The sequence below is a fragment of the Labrus mixtus genome, chromosome 15 (assembly GCF_963584025.1).
Source record: "Labrus mixtus chromosome 15, fLabMix1.1, whole genome shotgun sequence".
Lineage (NCBI taxonomy): Eukaryota > Metazoa > Chordata > Actinopteri > Labriformes > Labridae > Labrus > Labrus mixtus.
In genome coordinates this window covers 11,411,772-11,417,771 of record NC_083626.1, presented here as the reverse complement: position 1 = coordinate 11,417,771, position 6,000 = coordinate 11,411,772, and the positions used below count along the sequence as shown (strand labels likewise).

General features: G+C 38.7%; 1 protein-coding gene across 2 annotated transcripts in view; it reads left to right on the top strand.

The window, feature by feature from the left end:
• Positions 1-2,735: 2,735 nt before the first annotated feature.
• Positions 2,736-6,000, top strand: part of LOC132989176 (forkhead box protein J3-like) — a 125,185-nt gene continuing 121,920 nt past the window's right edge. For both annotated transcript variants that reach the window (XM_061056593.1, XM_061056592.1), the window contains exon 1: positions 2,736-3,030. The gene's annotated coding sequence lies outside the window, so the exon portion shown is untranslated. The remainder of the gene's footprint in view (positions 3,031-6,000) is intronic.

Sequence of the window (6,000 nt, the reverse complement as noted above, 5' to 3'; positions counted from 1 at the left end):
GCGTTCCCCGCGTCTTCTTGACACTTTGACCCTACGATTCAACTGCCATTCAGAATTACGTTTTGCTGACACAAGCAAAAACAGGCCTGACGTTGAAGGGCAGTCATGGCAGCCCATGAGACCCATGAGACTGGAGATTGGCTGCGTGCAGTCTGTTCCAGATTGTCTGGGCAGAGAGCCGTCAGCCATGTCGTCCTACAAACCTTGACTGCAAATCTGTAGAAGACTGCCTAAGGTTCCTAAGTGCTGACAGGGTTAGGAAACGGTCTTCTTAGGATGTCATCTTCTTGGGACGCCCACTCTGTGGCCTGTCTCTGACATCCCCTCGTTATATGGAACTATATTCTCCATATGGAACCCTACAGCACAGGCCCTATCAAGATCAGTCAAACTTTGCATGCTTGGAGCCAACATCAACTTACCACTGTAGCAGGGCCAATGCTCACAGTTGCTGCCAATCAGTCCCCAATCAGGCACCTGATTGTCAGCACCTGGGATATCAGAAGCTCAAAACAAGAGTCAACAGCAACAGCAGAATAAGCTGTTTGGCATTGACAGAGAAGATTCTGCTCTGCTGCTCATCCCACAAATGCATGTTCTTTACAAATGTTCTATCATTTAAAACTGAAATAAACAGGCTTTCCAACGGTATAAGATTTATTGCCCAGAAGCATTGTTATAACAAAGAAATAATTTACCAAACACAAATTTCCTTACTTTTTGTGTGATGTTTATATTAATGTCATAACATAATGAGGAGACTTAATGTTAAGATAAATTGTGACTAATTATGCCTGCCTTCCACATATTCCCATATTGCTTTAATTAATTATTTAATGTTATTAATGTCATCCTTCGGTTTTGGAATGCAGAAAGACATATCAGGTTATTTTAAGATATTAAAGAAAGCTAATTGCACTTATATGCTTCACTATAATATTTTAAGAAGGAATTTGTATGAAATGTGTTTTCTAAGAAGAGAGCCTTAACAGCAGACTCGATAAGCATTTTTCTCTGTATTTAATTCATTTTCCTGTTCATCTCTCATCTTAACTGAATAAACGATAGTAAAAATGATATGATGTTTAGTAATGAGTTAATATTATTTATATTCATTAAATGTATTTATGTCTATATAAATAAATGACTTAAATGTTAATGTAAAAATGGAAGTAAATCCAATTTTATATTGAAGTATTTTGCATGCATGCATTCCCGTAAAAGAGTTTATATATGAATGAAACTCTAAACCGGAAGTGCAGTCAAATTTTATTTTGAAAGTGTTTGCGTGTATTTCCAGTCCTGACAGTGGAGGAGCTTCACAGTGGAGATCTGCAGAGGTAGGAGCTGACAGTGGAGGTCTGCAGCCTGAATTCAGCTGTTTGCAGAGGTTTAAAGTCATTTTTAACATATTCAGATAAGCTCTTATTAATAACAGCATCCTGAGCATTTTGTCAAGGCAAGACAAGATTAATCAACTGCACAGTTTAACCAAAAGAACATTTGTTCAGTTTGTATCAATAACCCATATTTTTAATGCAAAACTTAAAGATTTCATAATTCTACATTGTTTGAATGTTTGTATCCTTGAAAATAGTTATTCATGTGTTGCAGTTGCATGACTGCTAAAGCACAACTTGTGCACACTTCAAAGCATTGAGGATTTAAGTACAAATGGGCAATCACTCTGATCCAAAAAAAAACTAAAGCATTAGCAAAGTCAGTGCTACAGCGACAGCAGTCTCCTTAAGACTATGTGAACTTGTGAGTTTGAATGCCAAAAACTTAAACCTAAAGTGTGCCTGGAAATCTTCAGCTCCAAGTTGCATTGAATTGTGTTCCAGTGGTGAGCTTTGGCTGTCCGAGGGATATCACCAAAAAGAGCTGAATCCGTCAAGGCACACACATTAAGAAAGTCATGATGGTTTTATGTGAAAATAGTAAATAGACTTGAGCTTGTATAGCACTTTTCTACTCATCTGACTACTCAAAGCGCTTTAACACTGCATGTCACACCCATTCACACACTGATGGTAGAGGTTGCTATGTAAAGTGACCTTTAGAAGTAACTAATCACATGCGCACACCACCGCCAGGCAATTCAGAGTCAAGTGTCTTGCCCAAGATTGAACCCCAAATCGGTTGAGAGACGACTCAACCAACTGAGCCACAGCCACCCAAATTGTCCCTAACAATGGTGAAAACTTAAATGATTTCAAAATACGATCACATTTTGTTATGAATTTATCTCTAAAAAAAACAACACAGAGAATAATAAAAAAGCAGCAGGTGCTATTTTTTTAATTAGCCTAATTAGATGGCTGTATATGTTTGTTCAGTGTGTAAATATTTTAATATAACACATGTTCATTGTCTTGAATATTTCTTTGTAATTGGTGTCTGGTTATCACAAAGACAGTTTTACTGTAGTTGAAACTCTTAAGGGCATCAGAAAAAAACTTAATATAGCCTAATATTTAATATTTTGTTTTGATATCTTGTTCAGTGATAATATTAATAACAAGAAAAATAATAATTAAATGGGTTACAATAGGGTCCTTCGCACTTGGCCCCTAATTATCTTTAATACTATCAGAATAATATCTGCAAGACCACTTGATGTCCCAGTGAAATGCCATTAATAATATAGTTGGGGACTAGTTAAATGGATGTGATTTCTTTTTTTCTTTTGTGGTGCATGGATTCATCTTCAACATGCTCCGGCTGGCGTTGGAAGTAGTTCCGGTGGTTTAGCAGCCGAGCGGAGCACACAGACCCGGGATCTCCGTGTTGTTGAGTGCAAATGTGAACATAGGCTCTGGTCTTCCTGTCATGACTGTGGAGTGACCACGGCAGCGGTCAGTGTGCCCCCCCCCCCGCAGAGCTCTGAGCTGCAATACGAGTGACAGCGACAGAACATCGCTGGAGCCTTTGCCTTCAAAGGGGATTTTTTTTTTCAAGTGCAACACAGGCGTCTTGAGCTCTGAAGCGGAGCACATATCCTGAGCCGTTTCATATTTACCCATGACGGTGAGTAGCCTCGTCTGTGCAGGGGGATTTTGGAATTCCAGTCATGAATGTTTGAATTTAGCCTAGCTTATGATAAATAATGTTTTACCGGGAAAGGAGTCCTGAACGTCAGAATGACGAGTTTGCCGCCTGTCACAATATGCATGGAAACAGACACAGACAGTGTTTTTACCAAATGTCCATCGGATACAATCAACTTATTTGAAGTTTACAAGAAGCCTCCGGTTTGGAGATGCCATCCAGACAACACGATTAGCCTACTATGTAGAAAAGTGGTGTTGGTGTCTTGGTTTTATCTAGTAGTCCAAAGGAGTTAACTGGACGCGCATGAAGCCATGACAGTGCCTCTGAAAAACACTTTTTAAAACAGTGGAAGCTTACAATCTGAGCAACAACCCGAGCACAGAGAGGAGGACTGCCCCTCAGTGAAATGTCCCTATTTGTCCCAACCTTACTGAATGGAAATGATAGATATTCTTTACAGTCGAATTTTAAAAACATTATTGTTGTAGTTAACTATCGTAACAGAAGGAAAAGTTTGCCATTTCACGTGAAAAAGTAGCATATTATTTAGTTTTCACAGGCCTGTAGGCTACACGAAAGTGACTGTAAATAGTACAGTAGGATATTTGCATGCCTGTATGCATCATGTCATTGTTATCAACCAGCGCACTATCAAGGTATTTCTTTTTCGTGGCTCCCGCTAAGTTGTTTAGAACAATAGGCTATAGGACAGCATTTTTTTTGTTTGTAAAAACAAATCGCTGTTTGTAACTTGTATAAAAAGAAAAGAAAACGTATAACCCTAATGATTCCGTTTTTTTTTGTTTTGTGCAAAGCATGCAGCCATTTCAAGAGTGAAGTTATCTCATGAAACTGCAGAGCAATTTCAGTCCTTACACTTGAATTTACTAATTACCTTCTTGTCTGATATAAGATGCAGGTATTAAATATTTCTAACTTAACAGTAGCCTATATCTTATGCAGACGTAACTTGCCATAACCATGAGCGTCTGTTTTACATGAGGCCATGCATGTCATTTTTATTTACTGCTGTAAAGACAGCTGAGTGTGTGGTACAGTTGTGGTGCAGTTATGCTTACTATGGATTTCTTTTCCATATACATGCATCAAATGGGCCATCATAATCTCCTTTCATACAGAAATTATAACATTGCCCTGAACATGGACCAAATACTGTAAAGGAGTTATTATCTCTTGTCAAGCCTCTATATGGAGTATGGTGAGCCAGTGATAATACACTTTCGATCTCTCTAAAAAGACACAGAAAAGGGGAGATCTGTGTATTTAAGTGTGTGTTTGTGGGAGACAGGCTGAGAAAGCATTTGAGGCCGCCACCGATTTGGATGCGCCTCTAATTCCTATCAAGATGAGAGCTGTCTGAACAGATTTCGCTCATCATTATTTGCTCTGAGATTTACTTGCGCTTGTAAATGGTGTTGATTGAGGGTAATTTGGCTTTTTAATTGCTGAACAGCTGCCACACTCATTGCTGTTTGCCATTGTAGACTTTCTCAGTAGATCACTCATAGGCCCCTAAATGCCTCATTAAAACGTTATGCAGAATTGCATGAAACGTGAAGAGAAGGAGCTCAATAATGTTTGACTGATTTGTTTTTATCATTCGAAAGGTCATTGTAATTATCGTCAATGTCAGCAAATGCAGTGCTGAAAGAACGAGTGTAGTAATGACTACTTTTTGAACTCCATATGCCAGTATGACAGATGTAAGTTTGATATAGATGAGAAAGACTCAAGAATGATTTACATCATGTATCCCTCTCTTGTAGAAAGAAAATGTAACACACATATTCTCTCCAGGTTGATCACTGCATATCTGGACCGCCATACAAACAAAGTGGCTCTGTTAGAGCTTTTATTTAAAATGTCTTTAAGGCATTTATCATCTAAGAACTTTTTATATGTACATCAAAGCTTATTTTGGCAGAGCCTCATATGTAAAGTTTCCATGAGTATTAAATAATCCATTTATACACATTCACCGGTACATGCCACTGATGCAACAGCGGAAGCAATTTTTGGTTCAGTGATTTGCCCAAGGACATTTGGACATATGACTGCAGGAGCTGGGGATCGAACCCCGGAACTTCCAGTAGAGAGACGACCAACTTTAACACTGAGCCACAGCCGCACCCTCAGGATAAGGATTATCTGATATGGATGTTTACAGAAAACAATTGGCTTTTAAGGTCTTGTACATCAAGCTGACAAAAGGGTCTCTTATTCACCCCATAATTCATGATTTATAGGCCCATTATAGAAAGGAAAAGGATGGGATGGCACATTTATTTTTTATGTCACACACATTAAACCTAAAAGATGTCTAACTAAGGATTTGATCAGCAAAAGAACTGAAACGTAAGAGTTGAGATGTCCTGAGATGAAGAGGGTCATGCTTGTTATGTCAGTATAGCCACAATTTGTAAAACGGATTAACCCATGCAGTGATTGTTCTTTTAGACTCAAAGATCAATGGGCTTATTCCCTTTCTCAAACTCGTAGGTGGAAGGGACAGTGGAGGTGCAGCTGGATTCAAATGTTACATATGTAACATGTTTCCCTATAGGGCTCAACAGTGTGGTTGTGGAAGTAAAAATCCCATTCAATTCTTTTCTCCACAAGCTACCCGAGTGTAAAACGATGGTATATGCTCCTGAAGAAGACACAAGTTTGTATGAGATCAACCTTGTTTTGAGGAAAACAAGATTTATTGGCGATATCGGGGCAGAGAACTACACTACCCATCATAGAGTGTCACAACGACGTCTCTGATTGGTTGAGCTTGCTGTTACCATGGCAATGTTTCCCGCCGTATGTGATCAGATTAGTTTCGCTAGTTAGCTAACACGTCAGTTAACTAACACGAAATGTATTAAATAACCTTGTCATGCCGCAGTGAATGTAGTTTATATTTTCCACAACACAAAC